Source organism: Equus przewalskii, chromosome 9 (genome assembly GCF_037783145.1).
Source record: "Equus przewalskii isolate Varuska chromosome 9, EquPr2, whole genome shotgun sequence".
Classification (NCBI taxonomy): Eukaryota; Metazoa; Chordata; class Mammalia; order Perissodactyla; family Equidae; genus Equus; species Equus przewalskii.
The window spans coordinates 30,002,259-30,021,422 of NC_091839.1; the positions used below are offsets into that span (position 1 = coordinate 30,002,259).

A 19,164-nucleotide genomic window follows, 5' to 3' on the forward strand; every position below is an offset into this window, starting at 1 on the left:
GAAGATCAGGGCTCTGAGAAGTAAAACAGTAGCAGGGCTGAGGCCAAAGAAATGCAGAACTCCCGTCTCAGAGCCATGTTCCCAAAGCGGACTGGCCTGCTGTGCAGGAGCGTGCTCTCTCTCTGCGCGCCCACCGGCCCCCGAGAGCCCCCGCATCGCGCTCCCTGCCACGCCGGGCTCCCTGCGCCTCGCTGGGCCACCCCGCACAGTCACCGCGCCTGGCCCAAAGCATCGGCTCCCAGGGGTTGCAAACCACGGCCGCCGCCAAAGATGCCGTTCTGCAGGCACAGGAACCCGACCCCGGAACCTCGCCCAGGCCGGGGACCCACGCCCCCGCGGCCCCCTCCCTCCCCGCCTCCCCTCCCCTCCCCTCCGCCCGCCTCGCCCCTCTGGCCCGCCTCGAGCCTCCCCTCCTCCCCTTCCTTCCCCTCCTCCCGCCCTTTCTTCCCACCCCTCCCCCCTCCCGTCCCCTCCCCCCTCCCCTCTCCTTCCCTCCTCCCCTCCCCCTCCCCTCCCCTCCCCCCTCTTCCCCTCCCCCCTCCCCTCTCTTTCCCTCCTCCCCTCCTCTCCTCTCCCCTCAGCCCCTCCGCTTCCCTCGCCCCGCCCCTCTCCCCGCCCCTTCCCTCTCGCCTCGCCCCGCCCCTCTCGCCCCGCCCCCTCCCTTCGCCTCGCCCCACCCCTTCCCCATGCCCCGCCCCTCGCCCCGCCCTTCCCTGCCCCTCGCCCCGCCCCGCCCCCTCGGGCGCTCCGTAGCCGTGACGTGCGCGGGCCCGGGGGCTCTGCGGGGCGCCGGCCGGCCGGCGGAGAAGGACCCGGCGTCGGTCCGAGCAGGAAGCGAGCCCAGCCTGGTCTCCGCCGCCCGCCTTGTGGGTCGTCGCCCTCTTCGCTCTCCCTCGCACCCTCCTGCCCGCCCTCCGGTCTCACCGGCCACAGGTAGCCCGCCGCCGCGCACCTGCCTTCGCGGCCGCCCGGTGAGTGCCGGAGCCCCGCGGCGGGCGTCGGCGCCGGGCCTCGTCCCGCGCGCCCTGCTCGGGCCGCTCGGCCGCCGGGACGCGCGGGCGGGGCGGCAGGTGAGCGGCGGCGCGGGGAGCGCTCCGTCGGCGCCGGTCGTCGCCGGGTGCCCGTGTGCGTGCGCCGGCTCCGGGCGGAGCGGAGCCCCGGCGTCCGGCCGGGCTGTCCCTTCGCGGGCTGGCGGGGACCCAGTGCGGGAGCGGGCCGCTTGCTCCGGGGGGTCGGTCCGCTGCCGCCCTGGCAGTTGGGCCGGGTCCGGGACCGGGTCGGGGCTGTCTGAAGCTGCATTTGTACTCTAGCTGGTCGGAGTGTGCTGATTTATATACCTGCTCCTAACCAACAGCTTTTATATTTTTTAATTCCCAAAAACTCTTTAGAATTAAAATTAAAATGCTCAGACTCTAGGATTGTAACTTGGAAATAATTTGATATGGTTATTACGAGAACATCCATGTCAGAAATACTTGCATATAATTTCAGAAAGCATATTACATTTTATCTGGCGTAAAGGGTATGGTGAAGGAATGCTTAAATCCTAATCTACAGATAATAGGAACTAGGACTGCTCCAACTTAGTAGAACTTAATAGACTGCTGTAGGTGCTAAATAAAAGTTTCATTCGCTGTTTTGCTTTGGTGGTGTAGGTGTATATCTGAATAAGTCAGAGCTTGAGAGTTTTAAAAATTAATATTCTTAAGACTTAGCTGATACTATTAACACCGTAAAATGTGAATCTTGAACTTGGGCTGATAGTGGTCAGGGTACAAAGGTTGGCTGCAAAATGGCGTTTCTGTACAAATTAACTAAACTTCACAGATGTCTTGGGTTGTGATTTTCCAACTGGAAAGAAATTGTTTAGTGAAGAAATTACTTTGGTGTCTTTTACCATTAATTTTAGAAACACCACAGATTGGACTATAGCCAGATCTTGAAACAATGCAACTGTTCAAAATAACTCATTGACTTTTAAATGTCCACCTCATTTGGAGTATTTTCAGTTGGGCAGGCGTTACATGCAGTGGTGAACAGAAGTCCTTTTAGTTGTAGGCAGATTTGCCCGTTGCGTTTGTATGTTCTGTGTGACATGCTATTGTTCTCCCAGCTTTTTGTTTTCAAAAACTGATTTTAAAAGGCAGTAACAGAAGTGATGAGCAACTTTAAGAAAAGATTATCGTGATTAAAAGCTAGAAATTTGTAATATGTAAAACTACATGTAATATACATATATTCTTTATTAGTGCCTAGAAACACGAGCAAAAAAATGTAATGAGCTATTGCAATATTTAATGTAAATTAATGCAAGATAATAAAAACAGAGATCATAAATCATAACCCGTGGAGCTTATCTGAAGTAGATTTTTTCCCTCTGTTTGTGTTTATGTGATCAAGTTTTAAAATAACAGTGGCCAGGAAATCTGAGAGAGGCTGAGGGCTCTTTTCTCATCCTGTTGTGACTTTGCCTGGAGACTGTGGTGTGTCGTGTAGCCCATTGTTTAGATAACTGGGCTGTCTCTAGGTTCTAAAATACAGCTTTCTTTAGAATGTTTAAAAATTTTGACCATGTGAGGTTTGAATAAATATGAGCACCCCAAACATTTTTCTAAAAAATTAACTAATTTTCACTGTCTGTTGATTATTGAAGTTCCATCTTTGATATGTAAAATGTCAGTTTTAAAAAGGTTTCTAACCTCTGTGAAATTTTCCTTTCTATATATTAAAACATCTTGAGTAAAAGATTGAAAAAAGTATTAAAGCTTTAATAAATCTCATACAGGTTAGTTGTGACCCCCCATAATGAGATACTTTGTAATAATTTGTGAGTTGGCCCTTTAGTAGTACAAGGTTGTCACCCATTGTTAGGCATCTACTGTAATCGGAACAGTAACTGAGGGACTTGATTGACAGACTATTATCAAAGCTGGTGGTCTTGTCTTTTTACACATAAGGAATTTTAGGCTCAGAGGATTACATATATGCTCAAGGTCGTGTAGCTCCAGAGGGACAAAGTCTGGATTCACACCCAAGTCTTTTGACCGGACGTGAAACCAGCCGTTCATTTAGTAGACTGTTCAGGTAAGCCTGCAGAACTGGTATTGTGTTAAAGAATGTAACTGGAGATTTGAAGAAGGTGCACAGGAGTGAGGATGAAATAGGCCATGAATGTGGTTCTGGAACTAATTTTGAATTCTGTGTCTATTTTCATTCTTAAGTTAACAGCCTTGAACGGTGATATGATGTTGCTTTATGATTTCTGGTGAAAATTCTAGAATATTATACATACTGTGCACTTTTTTATTTTGATAGCTTTATAGGAACTAAAATTAGGCTGTAACACTAGTTTTCATTGTAGCTAAAATGTTAGTATAGAATTTTAAAATTTCCCTCAAATGAGATAGGTTGTTGCCCATAAATTCGCTAGCTGTCTTTCAAATATTACATAATTAATGCCGAAATCCTAGCAGGGGGGAAGTCGTTTTTAGATTCTGATTAAATTGTCATTTGTACTTTTAGGACAATTTTTTTTTATGGCCTATGTTTATTTCAGGAATGTCCCTTGAGCTGTAATAGATATAAGCGACAAAATGAGCACACAAAGTCCATCTTTTGTAACAAACTAGGAGTCATTTCAGCAGTAGAGTGTAGTTGGGGTAAAGGAGCAGGAGGATAGGAAGGCTGAGTTGGGTGACTGCTTTTACAGGTGTTTCGTTATTTGGTGTGAAATATTAGGAATTTTGCACCTCAAGGATACTCAGGGGCCAGCGGTGTGGCCGAGTGGTTAAGTTCTCGAGCTCCATTTCTGCATCCCAGGGTTTCGCTGGTTCGGATCCTGGGTGTGGACCTAGCACCACTCATCAAGCCATGCTGAGGCTCCATCTCACATGCCACGACTAGAAGAACCTACAACTAGAATATACAACTACGTACTCGGGGGCTTTGGGAAGAAGAAGGAAAAAAAAATGGGGCTGGCCCGGTGGTGCAGTGTTTAAGTGTGCATGTTCCACTTCAGCAGCCCAGGGTTCCCTGGTTTGGATCCCGGGTGCGGACATGGCACTGCTTGGCACGCCATGCTGTGGTAGGCGTCGCACATATAAAGAAGAGGAAGATGGGCATGGTCGTTAGCTCAGGGCTGGTCTTCCTCAGCAAAAAGAGGAGGATTGGTGGCAGATGTTAGCTCAGGGCTAATCTTCCCCCCCACCCCCCAAAAAAGGATACTCATATTCAACTGTAAATACAAAACCATCATCCAAGGGCTTAATGTAAATTATTAATGGATGATCTGTAACACGTCTGCTTTTGTGTGTATGTGTAGATAATCAAGAACTAACTAAAGTTAAATAAGCTTACATTGTAATTTTGAGGCATTATATAATGTTCAGAGGAACAAGGATGTTTTGCATTTAAAACAGTTATACTTTTCTATGACATTTAGTGTACTGTTAATAATCTTAAAATATAAGTATTGGAATATCTTTTTATTTACAGTTTTCAAAAATAAACTTTTTTTGTTATTGAGTAGTATAAGAATGACATAATGGTTTGAGAAATGGCCAGAAGTCGCCCAGCAGTTCTCCCTGTGAGTACTGAAGCATAGGAAAGAAAACTGGAGGAACAACTCTGGCATCTTTAGAAGTCTTGCTAGTGCTGAAGAGAGGGGAAGTCCTTTTCTGTGCAGAAAGACTGTCTCTGGTGAAACCAGATACTCAAGCACATTCCTTGGGTGATATTCACAGAGGTGAATATTCCCGTCCGCCTGAGTAATGTGCACAAAGGCAGGCGGTGCTCCTGGCAAGGCCACAGGCATCTTTAATGAATGTGGCGTCACTTGTTTTTTTTGTTTGAAAGTAATCTGCTGTTTGACCTTTACAAGTAATGGATTGCATACAGCCGAATTTTAAAATTTCCGTGATATGTGGATGGGCATCTTTTTCAGTAGTATTTACTGAGGGCCTCCTGTGTTTGAAATATGACCAAGGTGGGAAGTGCTTCTTCCCTGTTCTGGCAGATCTTTGGATCTAGGAAATAGGAAGAGTGACCGAGATGTAAAGAGAAAGATAAATTGAAACATCCATTTAAAATCTGAAGATGTTTATGTCAAAAGTTAACACCTTGCATTTGTATGGCGATTGTTTTGGAAATCATTTTATGTACATTTGGTCCTTAAAAATACTTGATGAAGTAGATGTGATACTTATTCCTATTCCGCAGATGAGAAAATGGAGACCAAAAAATTAAGTATCTTGTTCAAGGTCACCTATGTGGCTTCTTAGAAGCAGAGTTGAGAACAGAACTTCTACTGTATTCCTGCAGTAGGCCCGCCCCCCCACTTCTCTCTCTCTTAGACGTTAGGGTAAACCTCTTAGCCGTGACTTATTTCATTTTATGGCTTTAATTCAGATGGTTAAGGAAGTTCTGAAAAGTCAGGGTCACTAAAGTGATAATTGTTAAATAGCTACAAGTTTTTTTTTTAACATAAGGTAGAAGATGAGCATGATATTATTATGGAACTTGAAGATATTTAATAGATTAATGGAACTGAGGTTGGTAATTAACTTTTCTAGTTGGAGAGTTTTTAAAGAAAAGCCAACAATTAGTTAAAAAAGAAAGGAGAAAAATATTCTGGGGGACTTCTGAAAGTAACTTGTAGTACTTGACACATTGGTGTTGGTCTGATGATTGTCCCTGTTTTGTGGAGGCTCGCCAATGAGCTGAGTTGTGTCTGTGCTGACACCTTTATGCCTCCATTCCTTTAACAATTACTGAGTGTCTGCCATGGGCTAGGCACAGGTCTAGGTGCTGATGATTCAGTGATAAATGAAGACCAAGTCTCTGTACTGATATTTTATTGTTGTTTTGAATTAAGTTAATTATAGACTCCTCATACTAGTATGTAATCAACAGGGCTGACCCTAAAGTTGGGAAATAATTGTCAAAGCGGCAATTTGAGGGCCACTAAAAGACTCATTTGCTGCAAACTGTTCTACCCCTGGCCTTCAGTCCACTGATGTACAGCACCGTTAACCAGTCTGCTCCTGATAAATAAGAGGATGTTCCATCTTTATCACAGTCTCAGGAAGCACGGCTGAGAGAAAATGAGTGGGACCTGGGACTGGTGTGTTGAATTTTGTAAGAGAGGTGGTTGGCAAAGTATAATTTTAGTATCAGTTATTGTTTATTGAGCTCTTGCCCTGTGTCAGGTACTATGTCAAGTGAGTACTTTACATCAGCTCAGTTAACCGCGAGGTCCCTTTGGTGCACTTGATATTATGACCTACCTTTCACAGATTAGGAACCTGAGGCACGGAGATGTTAAATTTGCTCAAGCTCACAGCCAGCACGTGGTGGAGCTGGAATTTGGATTCCTTATAGTACTTAGCATGGAGTAGGTACTTATGTGCAATACATACAGACCTGTGACTCCACCAGTACATGATGGCACACCATGGAGAAGGAAGGTCTTGCTGAGTGAGCAATGGGGGGAGGGAAGAGTCTAGAGAGCTTGTTGGGTGAATGGTGGGGGCTGGGGGGAGGGAAGGGAGGAGAGGGTTATTGCTTGCCTAATTGCTTGGCCCTCAGGCTTAGTCCTGCTTGTGCATGTACTTGTTTGCCTGCTCCTGGGTGAGAGGACAGGTGACCTGAGGCCATCCTGGTTTGACCACTCATTACCTTGGTCACATTACTTAGTTTCTCCGGGCCTGCTTTCTCATCTGTAAAATGGAGGCAACAGTATTTCCTACCTGGTGTGGCTCTTGTGAAGACTCAGTCAGATAAGACTTGTAAAGCACGTATCACACTGGTGCATAATTAGTGTGCATTATTATTATTACTATGTTGGTCTTTTTTTTGGGGGGGGGGGGGACATGTTTAATGTGGAATGTTCATCCAAAAGGAAAAAAGCAATGTATTGGAGATTTGGGCGGAATCTTGAAGTTGCCGGTTTTAAGTAGTTCTGAAATGTAGGTGTGCATCAGAATTATCTGGGGAACTAATAAAAACACCTGTCAGGGGCCTGGGCGGTAGCATTTTAAGAAGCTTCTCAGTTGAGTTGCACACCAAAATTTGAGAACCGCTGACTTAAACCTTTTCTTTATCCTGTGCTTAGGGAGGGTTTCAACGATAACAAAAAATTGCTTTGAGCGGCTGGTCCTGTGGCCGAGTGGTTAAGTTCACGCGCTCCGTTATGGCCACCCAGGGTTTCTCTGGTTCGGATCCCGGGGGACATGGTGCCACTCATCAGGCCATGTTGAGGCGGTGTCCCACATACTACAACTAGAAGGACCCACAACTAAAGTATACAGCTATTTACTGGGGGGATTTGGGGAGAAAAAGCAGAAAGAAAAAAAAAAGATTGGCACCTGAGCTAACAACTGTTGCCAATCTTAAAAAAAAAATGATAAAAAAAAATTGCTTTGATTAATCAGGCAGTGTATAGTAGAGGGAAGTGAAATATCAGTTACCAGAATCTCTGCATTAATTTTTTTCTTTTAAGCTTATTTGAGTGAGGCTTATAGCATTTATCTTGAGAGGTCAATACAGTGTTAAATTTCACACCTAAGTTTAATTGTAATGAGTATTTCAGCTTGTTAACTAGCTTCATTTGGAAGTGAGCTAGTTATGTTTAATTTTTAAACAGTTATACAAACAGCAATATTACATAAATGATGCTCATGTATATCTTTTATTTGTTTATTTTTGGTGAGGAAGATTGTCCCTGAGCTAACGTCTGTGCCAGTCTTCCTCTATTTTGCATGTGGGACGCCACCACAGCATGGCTTAATGAGCAGTTTCTAGGTCCACACCCAGGATCCGAACCTGCGAACCCCCGGGCTGCCGAAGCAGAGTGTACAAATTTAACCACTATGCCACCACACTGGCCCCAATGCCTGTATAGATCTTAAGGACTTTTTAAACTGGATTTTTAAACTGGATTTTTTTTTAGATAATGTAGTGTTTTTGAATAACCAGACTTGGTATTGTTAGCTGCATCAGGCAAGGTCCCAGAGGAAAGAGATTTCATCCTGGATGGTGCAGATGAAGAGACTACAAAGGTTAGGGGACAAACAAGGGTGTGAAGCAGCCAGGGAATAGCAGCGGCAAGAAGCCCTTGGTTCTCCAGAGGTTACCAGAGCAGAGAGCCGGCTTTGTGAAGGAGCGCCCAGGGGAGCTGTGACTTTGAGACAGGCGGGCAGGGAGGGCAGCTTCCTGACCTCTCCTCCCTCTGTCTTCAGGTCTCAGCCAGTGACTTCTATTGCTGGAACCCACCTGGGAGCCTAGGTGATGATCTCTGCCGGCTCATCCTCCTAGGCAGGAACAGAGCGGAGGGGGTTGGGGGTGCCGTGGGGCAGGTGGAGAATGGAGAATAACTAGAGCATTGATTAGAACCTTTGGGAATTTGTAGCATTTCCTTGGTGCATTTTAAAGGGCTTTTAGCATTGTGATACATCTGCAAAATGCTTGAGACTACTTGTCTTTTACATGCTTTTAGAAAGTAGTTGATTCCCGTTCTCATTTAATCGAACACGTTTGGTGACCCCCGTGACCCAGTGAAAACCATGATCTAGATCTTAACATAAAGTGCTTTCATTAATAGATTGTTATGCCTTAGCAAGGTTTTCTGACATTTTCTTCATTAGGTAGTCTTGTTTTGATAGAATAAATGTTTTTCATTAAAGATTTTTTTAACGACTAAGTTTAAACAATTTTGGCAAGGAAAGTCCTTTGCCTTCTGAAATTTATACATCCTGCTCACCTGGACTCTTGAGGGCAAAAACACCAGAACACAGGCTTGGTGTAGTAGCAATTCATAGAAGTTAAGAAAGAATTTTTCATCTTCCTTTTAAAAACACATTAAGTTTCTGTATAAATCTGTCCCAGTATGCTGTTATTTACCTGTTTTCTGCTAATGCCAGTTTTACTGGGTAATCTGAATTTTCGCTAAAAGTCTCTTTATTTTGGACAGATTCCTGAGGATTACTAAAGAAAGGTGTTTCTCTCTTTATAGAAATGGTATGAAGGCCCTAGTATATGAGCAGTACTCCCACTAAAACAATTAGATTGTAGTTTATATTTTCTTGTTTCTCTTGAGGGTTCTGGGGAAAAAGTAGTATAAGATTCTTTTATTAAGCTTCTGCTGCAGATTAAGCTGGACAGTCTTGTTCACAGCTCCCAGAAAAGGAAGAACCATATTGCCTAGGGCTGAGCAATTAAGTATCAAATACCTGACTATGAGACTTTCACATACAAAGAAAGGATACTTCTGGGTGTAAATGTTATTACTGAGTAGTCTTTTTTTTTTTTTTTTTTTAACAAATTCATTTCTCAGTTTGTCTTTAAAAGAGTATGGTGAAAAAAGAAATAGATTTGGAGTGAACCAAATAGCACTTGTGCTTGGGAATCATACATTTAGATAGTTTCTCTGTTAAGTGGGTTTTTTTTTAAAGGAGCCATTTCAGACTCTTGTGAGATCTAAAAACGTATTGTTTCTTTTGATTTGACACTTTTGGGATTAGCATCCCACAGGGGAGAATTGAGGCTGTTGGTTTTTCCATGTTCTGCTCTTTGAATTTCTCTGATTTTAGGATTGAGTTATTCCAGAGAGAACTTTTTTCTGGTTCTTTGTTATTTTTTTCCTAAAATTAGATGAAACAGCTGTGTTTTGGTTTGTGGGCATGATTTGCTGTTTGTTACCCTCTTGGTATTTTGGGAAAGAACAAAGTATGCATGTGTCTGTTTTCTGAAGAGGAATGTATTCATTTCTCTGCTTTTCCCGTCCATCATTGTTGATTTGAAGATGAGAATAGCAAGATGATTTATGTATTTGTTGTTCTTTTGCTTGAGGTTTCAGACAAAACTATGGCTTGTGTTGGCCATTGAGGTGAGGGAGAAAACAGATGAGTATAAATATAAAACTAGTCACCATGTATCAATGGCTGATTGAGGAGGTTTATATGAGTTTGAGAAAGATTTTCTGTTTGGTGTGGTGGGGAGGGGAGAGCAAGAGGGGATCGAATTGATGAGGATCAAAGCTGCCCCAGGGAGAAAAGCCTGGCCTACATACCCATCTGTGTCATCCTCTGAGAAGCGTAGGACATCCTGACCTGATTCAACCTGATTCACATCCAAAGTTATATGACCACCTGATAACCAGACCCCACCTGCACTGATACCATTTTAATGAATTTTTACATGATCTTTCCTTTATCTTATAGAGAAATAACTCACATACTTATGTCTTATAAATTTAGCCCAACCCTCAACTCATTGCAGCTCTTACTGCCCCTGGGTCCTGTCCCCATGCTGCAGCTCTTCACTGCCCCTGGGTCCTGTCCCCATGCTGCAGCCCTTACTGCCCCTGGGTCCTGTCCCCATGCTGCAGCTCTTCACTGCCCGCCTGTCCCCATGCTGCAGCTCTTACTGCCCCTGGGTCCTGTCCCCATGCTACTCCATCCTATTCTCTGAATAGAGGAGCACTACTGCCAGACCTTGAGAGTCCAGGAAATCTTTCTTTCGACTCCTCGGCTCCCCGAGCCTGCATCAGGACGAGTTAGAATGTATGGCCAGATTTCACTACACTTGTTTTAGAAACCAGAAAAAGAAAATTTATTTCAGTCAGAATTTTGTTTTTCATAGGGATACAACTACTGATAAGTTTGCTTTTTGAAGGGGAGGTGGAGCATAAATTAGGAATTTATAAACCTGTTGTTTAATTTCATGATTTTAGTGAGTTATTAGCGAAAATGGAGGTAGCCTGACAGCTGTATACAGAAATGTTAGTGTGTCAGAGAATGGGGTGTTATTAGAGGCGTGCTTCTGGAAGTGGTCCAGGATCTTGTGGACTTTGGTCCTGTTTTCGAGGATTCTCCTGTTTGGCTTACAACACTGGCATAGATTAGTGTTTTCAGAACATAGAGACAGCTGAGTAGGTCAGGATGATTACACAGTGAAAGGTTTCTGTCATGGGTTGGGAGGTGGCAGTATGTTATAATGATGGGTTGAATGAGTGATCTAAAATGATCCTGGGACAGTACAATTCTAATAATTCTTGAGGGCCAATGATACGCCACCTCTTTGAGTGTTTTGTAGTCATTTTCATATTTGATTCTAATGGCCCTTGGGGTGGCTCTTCTTATCCCATTTGACAGCTGAGCGAGCTGAGGTCTAAGTACCTTGTTAAAGTGATACAGGTAGTGAGGGGCAGAGCTAAGAGATGTCTTCAGGTGGTCTGGCCCCAGAGCCTCTACCCCATTTAGAATTCCCCGTTACCTTTTTCTGTGTGTTCTTTTAAAGAGTCAAAGCTTTGAAACCCCTTCAGGACTAATCTGTTGTGTCTTTCCATATCTAAACAAGGGGTGGTAACGTCATGCCCCTCCTTGCAGCTCTTGCCTGCTCTCGTGTCTAAGGCAGACAGCGTCTGTGTGAGGCCCTTTTCTGCCCTCTTGTCGGAATCTGGCTCTGCACAGTGCTCCCACTTCCCCTGCCAGCTGATCGGTGTGCCAAGTCCAAGCCGTTCCTTACGATTTTCAAACCCCTTGCCAACTGCCCATTTTAATTACATCCTTCATGAATTTGCTTCAAACAAACATATTCCTGTGAAGTTTTATGTAAATTGAATGAAGAATTCAATTGTAATTTTTTATTATCCTGGGAAAACTTATTTATTTAAAGGATCCCAGTAGTGATTTCTTTTGGAGAGGGAAGAATCCTTTTGTAAAAGAAATGATTGTGTTCTAGATTATACTAATAAATATGAGTCTTTCTGGGGTCGGTCCCACGGCATAGTGGTTCAGTTCAGTGTGTTCTGCTTCAGTGGCCTGGGTTCGTGGGTTTGGATCCCAGGCACGGACCTACATTGCTCATCAGCCGCTCCATGGTGGCAATCCACGTATAAAATAGAGGAAGACTGGTGCAGATGTTGGCTCAGGGACCACCTTCCTCAAGAAAAAAATGAGGAAGATTGGCAGCAGATGTTAGCTTTGGGCTAATCTTCCTTGGCAAAACAAAGGACCTTTCACATACTACCTTTGCATAAACATAGGTCTGGCTGAATATACATTTCATGTAAATATACCTAAATTAATTTTGGTCTCATATTGTACTTGATATTACTGACACAAAGGGATTGGATAATAGGGTTTTTTAATTAAATAAATTCTATTTGTTAGATTTGCACTAAAATTGTACTTTAGTAGGCTTATCTACACTAATAATATTCTTTTAAGCAATGGGTTGGGGTTAAATATACAGCACAGTAGTAAATGTTTTTGCATCATAAAATTTATGAGGTAAATGCTAATATTCTGTGTTTAAGTGCTAAAATCAGTATTTTTTGTGACTCTGAAGTAAATTCTCTGAAACTAACAGATAAATTTTAGAGAGGTAGTTTTATTAAAAATTCTTATTGTCAGGGCCGGCCCCGTGGCCGAGTGGTTAAGTTCGTGCACTCCACTTTGGCGGCCCAGGGTTTCGTTGGTTTGGATTCTGGGCGTGGATGTGGCACGGTTCATCAACTATGCTGAGGCGGTGTCCCACATGCCACAACTAGAAGGAACCACACTAAAATATACAACCAAGTACTGAGGGCTTTGGGGAGAAGAAGGAAAAAAACAATAAAATCTTAAAAGAAAATTTTACTGTTGAAAAGCAGAAAACTGTTGTTTCGAAAACATACTTTCATGTAGCCCAGGGTAAAATACTTATCTTCTGTACCTAATACCATGCTAATGAGGCCATGAACGCAGATTCATTGTAATCTGTGTTCTGTCCCTAAGCACTCCACAGAGGCCCCTCTGTAACCTCCTTTTAATAGATCCTCTGGCCTCGTAGATGGTTCTTCTTTTCCGCCTCTGCAGCTAGTGAACGACTAACCTTCTTGAACTCCTTCCTCATAGCTTCTGTGTTCATCTGCTCTCTCAGGTCTCTGACTTTTCCTGTTTTGTTTTTACTGATAATTTTCTCTGCCCACAGCCTTATTGTTCATGTGCCTTGACACTTTGCTCTATTCTTGTTTTTGATAATTATATCAGCCCCACGGTTCCAACTCTTACTTTTATGCAGATTTTATCCAGAATTTCTTTCTATTATCATCTTGACCAGCATTGATACTCTGCAGACGTCTTAAACTGTCACGTGTCCCCGTCAGATCCTCCTCCTTTCAGAAACTTCTGCCTTCTTTCCCTCACCATCCCCTTGCTCCCATTCATGCTCAGAGCTCGCACTCCCTTTTCCCTCTGCACTTTTCTATTCCATCAGTTGCCAAACTTTGTTCTGCTTCTGGAAGGTCGGACTTCACTTTCTGCCCCCTCTGAGTCAGACGTCGTTACCTTTCCTTCTAGACGCATCTCCCTGTATGTGGCCCTTTTTCCTCAGTGTACGGTCTATCCTGTGCATTGCCATTAGGGTTATGTTTCACAGTAGAAAGCTGATTGTAATATTCTCCTGCTCAATAAGAACCCCTACCAGCCTTTCATTAATACATTTTAGAATCCAAATTTTTATTTTGTGCTTTGAATCCCTTTGTGGTCTCATCTCTTGGCCCACTTTTCCACCTTAGCACTCGTCACACTTCTGCCGCTGTATCATGCTCTGCCCCATTGACGTGTTCCCCACACGTGGCCCCATTCTGCCGTCTCCCTACAGTCTTTGTTCAAACAGACTTTGTCTGGAATGCACTTTCCTTTAGTCAGTCTCATCCACTTTTCAGGACCTGCTTGAATTAAATCTTTCAGAGTAGCTTTCCGAAATTTACTATTTGGAATTACACCTGTATTATAATATTCAGCAAAGGTTATGTAATATATGTGTATCTTCTTTCATTCTCCCCTACTGTCACTAGGTTGTGAATGACTAGAGAGTATGCACTGCCCAGCAAAGGATGTGGTAAGATTTTATGTAGATCAGCGGGTCTCAGTTCTTAGGACTCCTTTACACTCTTAATTATTGAAGACTGTAAAACTTTTATCTATTTGGTTCTGTAATCAATCTAATATCAAAATATCTAGTCAGTATTTACTGTATTAGAAAGTAAAATTTAGAAACTTAAAAATTAATGCATTTTAAAATAACAATAATAAATAAATGCATGTTAACAGAAATGATGTATTTTATGAAAAATAACTATTTTCCAAAACAAAACAGTGGGAAGAGTGGCACTATTTTACGCTTTTGTCAATCTCGATGTCTAAGCTAATAGAAGATAGCTGCGGGGTCATATCTGTTTATGCATTCAGTTTGTTGCATTGTGTTGTTTTGGTTTAACTGTGTATGAAGGAAATCTGGCCTCACACAGATATATCGTTGGGAAAGGAAGTATTAATTTAGCCTTTTCGGATAATTGTGTATATTCTTCTTTGATTCTTCACCACAACGCAGCAAGTGGTAATTTCTTAAAGTTCCAAAGTGGAATCTTAAACTGTATTAGTGAACTTTTTGTACTTTGTTACATTACAATCCACTGGTCTGTTTTGCACATTGAATGGGTCTTTTACTCATGCATGGTTTTGTAACACGATGTATTAGTCATTTGGGATATAATTGTTTGACTGAGTTATGCAGATCTTTCAAATTTATTGTAATATCCAAAAAAAATCATATTTTGATCTCATCAGAGAAGTCTTTTAACTATTTAAACTTAAACAACATTAAGCTGTTATGCTCAAGGTGGTAGATGCAAGTTTTCCCAGATTCTGCTTTTCATTTGGATTTTATCATCGTCGGTAAATACAGTCATTTGCTTTCCTTGAAGTGACAATCTTCATTCAAAAAACAAACAAAAAAACCCAAGTTTGCCAAAAACTCAAGTTTGAATAACCAGAGTTTGTTAGTCATTCTTTTCGGTAAAAATAGTATTTCATGGGGAAAAAAAGATCACTTCCTGAAGATTACAACTCAGACATTCACACAAATATTTTCCTTAAGGAACCATCATACTTTGTTTTACAACAGAAGTGCTCTGTGCAATTTCTATTTTGCCATCTAGGATATTAAAAAGATGTGTATTTGAGGATTAAGATGTAATAAAATTAATAGATTTTACTGCTTTGTCAAAGGTATTCTTGAGTGCCACATTGTTTTTACTGTGGGGACAGTGACACTCGTGCAGTTTGATGCCTCTGCCTCGATTCTCGCTAAAGTGGTAGCAGTTTTCCCCATCACTGCATTTGCGTCGTTCGGGCGAATGTAACCACAGTGAAAAAGGCCAGTGTCTTAGTAGTATCATGAAAATAGTTTGGTCCTGTTGACTCTCTGAGAGGGTCTCAGGGATCTCTCGGGCTTCGTTGGCCACACTTGGAGAACTCCTGGTCCAGATGGTGGTCCGCCTGAGTTGTGAATGTGTTCAGGTTTCCTGTAGAACAGGCATGTAGAATCCTGGGAAGTTGGAATTGGACATTACCTGGAGTTTAGCTCCAGTTCCTTACTAAGAACTTGAGGAAACTGAGGTTTAGACAGGTTCAGAGACTTGATGAAGGTCGTAAGCTAAATTAGTGGCAGAACTGAAAGATAATTCATATGGTTCTTAATTTAAAGTTCGCTTTTTTAGATCAAAATGTAGAGGTAATTGCAGACATTTTATATAAAGCTGTGACTACAAGATAAGCACTCTTTTGTGCTGTAATAGGAATGCTGTGAAATAGAATTCTATAGGGGATAGACTCTTAAACTGTGACCCAGAACTATAGGATCAGCTTTCAGCTGTTTTTTTCACCTAGTTGAATATGAAATTGCTTGGTCAGATGGAAGATTAAGTGAGAAATTGAGATAATTCAGCAATTAATGTATAGTCATTGCTAAGAAAACCTCATGATATACCCTGGTAAAAATCAGTATTGCCTATTTGACAATTTAAGAGAACGGCGTGTGATTATACATAAAAGTGGAAAATAATTGAGCATCTTTTAGAGAGTATTTCTTTCAAAAATGATTTTATTGTGCAAAGTTTAAAGCATATTCAGAGAAGAAGAGAAGAGCACGTGAGCCACTATGTAGTTCTCGGCCAGATTCAACAGTTAGCAACTCATGGCCAATCTTATTTTACCTTTTTCTTTATCTGCAATTATTTCCTTTCTCCCTGGATTATTTTGAGTCAAATCCCAGATATCATATAATTTCATCATCTGTAAGTATTTCAGTTTGGAGGAAAGAGTATTTCTTAAACTTGTGATTAGGTGTCTATAACGAAGTCCGGATGTGGTATCTAAAATAAATTTGGATTAACTTCTCAAAAGTCTGTTCTAGCCTAACGAACAAACCAAGGAATACTTCCTCCTTTTGATCCTGCCATGCTCCTTGTTCTTTCGCCTCATTGCTCTTTCCCTTATTCCAAACCTTTCGACTCACTGCAGGGAAACTGCCTCCGCTACGCTATTGAAACTGTGCAGAGGCTACTAGTGCCCTTCCCATTTTCAAATCTTTGATTGGCTCATTTGCAGTTGTTATTGGCCTCTTCTGAACCATTTGATGATCTTGACAGCCCCTTCTGTTGAGACTTCTTTCTCCCTCGGAATCGTACTCTCTCTCAGGGTACTTTCTCCCTTTCTGTCTACTTTTTCCCCATTGTTCCTCATTCTTCCTTTAAAATGTTCGGTTTCTGGCTTAGGTCCCATTTTCTTTTACCTTTTTTTATTTTTATTGAGTTATAATTGACATACAACATTATATTAGTTTGTGTATAATGTAGTGATTTGATATTTGCATATATTGCAAAATGATCACAATAAGTCTAGTTAACATCCGTCACCATCCATAGTTACAGAGTGTTTTTTATTGTAGTTTTCTTTTTATTGAGGTCATATTGTTTTGTAACTGTAAATCTCAGGTGTACATTATTGTATTTCAGCTTCCGTATAGACTGCATTGTATTCACCTCCAATAGTCTGTTTCTGTCGCCATACATAGTGCTCCTTTATCCCTTTCGCCTTCCCCCACACCCTTCCCCTCTAACTACCAATCTCTTCTCCTTATCTATGTGTTTATCTTCCACGTATGAATGAAATCATATGGTATTTGTCTTTCTTTGTCTCGCTTATTTCGCTTAACATATAACGTCAAGGTCCATCTATATTGCAAATGGCAAAATTTTGTCATTTTAATGGCTGAATATTCCATTGTATTTCTCTATATTATATCATCTTTATCTGTTCATCCCTTGATGGGCCCTTGGTTGCTTCCAAGCCTTGGCCATTGTGAATAATGCTGTGATGAACATAGGGGTGCATGTATCTTTTTAAATTAGTGTTTTCATGTTCTTTGGATAAATACCCAGAAGTGGAATTGCTGGATCATATGGTATTTCTATTTTCAATATCTTGAGAAATCTCCATATTATTTTCCACTAGTGGCTGCACCAATTTGCATTCCCACCAGCAGTGTAGAGGGGTTCCCTTTTCTCTACATCCTCTCCAACACTTGTTATTCCTTCTCTTGTTAATTATAGCCATTCTGATGGGTGTGAGATGATCTCTCATTGTAATTTTGATTTGCATTTCCCTAATAGTGATGTTGAACATCTTTTCACATGCCTATTGGTTATCTGTATATCTTCTTGGGAAAAATGTCTGTTCATATCTTCTGCTGATTTTTTGATCAAGTTGTTTGTGTTTTTTGTTGTTGAGTTGTATGAGTGCTTTATATATTTTGGAAATTAACCCCTTGCCGCATATATGATTTGCAAGTATTTTCTCACAGTTGGTGGGTTGTCTTCATTTTGTTCATGGTTTCCTTTGCCTTGCAGAAATTTTTACTCTGATGTAGTCCCATTTGTTTATGTTTCCTTTTGTTTCCCTTGCCTGAAGAGGTGTGATATTCAAAAATATACTGCTAAGACTGATGTCAAAAAGCATACTGCCCATGTTTCTTCAAGGATTTTTTTGGTTTCAGGTCTTACATTCAAGTCTTTAATCCATTTTGAGTTAATTTTTGTGTATTCTGTAAGGTAATGGTCTACTTTCCTTGTTTTGCATGTGGCTGTCCAGTTTTTCCAACACCATTTATTGAGAAGACTTTCCTTTCTGTATCATAGGTTCTTGGCTCGTTTGTTGAAGATTAGCTGTACATAGATGTGTAGTTTTATTTCTTGGCTTTCAATTCTGTGCCATTGATTTGCGTGTCCGTTTTTTTGCCAGTACCATGTTGTTTTGATTACTATAATTTTGTAGTACGTTTTGAAGTCAGCGATTGTGATGCCTCCAGCTTTATTCTTTTTTTGTCAGGATTCCTTTGGCTATTTGGGATCTTTTGTTGTTCCATATAAATTTTAGGATTCATTGTTCTATTTCTGTGAAGAATGTCATTGGGATTCTGATTGGGATTGCATTGAATCTGTAGATTGCTTTAGGTAATATGGACATTTTAACTATGTTTATTCTTCCAATCCATGAGCATGGACTGTCTGTCCATTTCTTTATGTCTTCTTAGATTTCTTTTTTTTTTTTTAAAGATTTTATTTTTTCCTTTTTCTCCCCAAAGCCCCCCGTACATAGTTGTTTTGTATATTCTTCGTTGTGGGTCCTTCTAGTTGTGGCATGTGGGACGCTGCCTCAGCGTGGTCTGATGAGCAGTGCCATGTCCGCGCCCAGGATTCGAACCAACGAAACACTGGGCCGCCTGCAGCGGAGCGCGCAAACTTAACCACTCGGCCACGGGGCCAGCCCCTTCTTAGATTTCTTTTAATAATGTCTTAAAGTTTTCAGTGTGTAGTTCTTTCATCTCTTTGGTTAAATTTATTCCTAGATGTTTTATTATTTTTGGTGTAACTGTAAATGGGATTGTATTCTTGACTTTCTGCTAGTTCGTTATTAGTGTATAGAAATGCAACTGAGGTTTGAAAGTTGATTTTGTACCCTGCAACTTTGCTGTAGTTATCGATTATTTCTAATAGTTTGCTGGTGGATTCTTTAGGGCTTTCTATGTATAAGATCATGTCGCCCACAAACAGCGAGAGTTTTACTTTTTCCTTTCCAATTTGGATACATTTTATTTCTTTTTCTTGCCTATTGCTGAAACCTCCAGTACTGTGTTGGATAGGAGTGGCGAGAGTGGGCACCCTTGTCTTGTTCCTGTTCTCAGAGGAATGGCTTTCAGTTTTTCACCATTAAGTACGATGTTGGCTGTGGGCTTGTCATATATGGCCTTTATTATGTTGAGATACTTTCCTTCTATTCC

The 19,164-nt window shown here is 41.6% G+C and overlaps 1 protein-coding gene across 17 annotated transcripts in view; it reads left to right on the plus strand.

Moving 5' to 3' along the window:
* Positions 1 to 700: 700 nt before the first annotated feature.
* The window catches only part of MYO6 (myosin VI), a 153,738-nt gene continuing 135,274 nt past the window's right edge, over positions 701 to 19,164 (plus strand). For 5 of the 17 annotated variants that reach the window (XM_070558977.1, XM_070558983.1, XM_070558984.1 and 2 more), the window contains exon 1: positions 701 to 971. The gene's annotated coding sequence lies outside the window, so the exon portion shown is untranslated. Of the gene's footprint in view, positions 1,071 to 19,164 lie in introns of all 17 variants that reach the window. The other 12 variants (XR_011522517.1, XR_011522520.1, XM_070558979.1 and 9 more) reach the window with 5 other exon arrangements.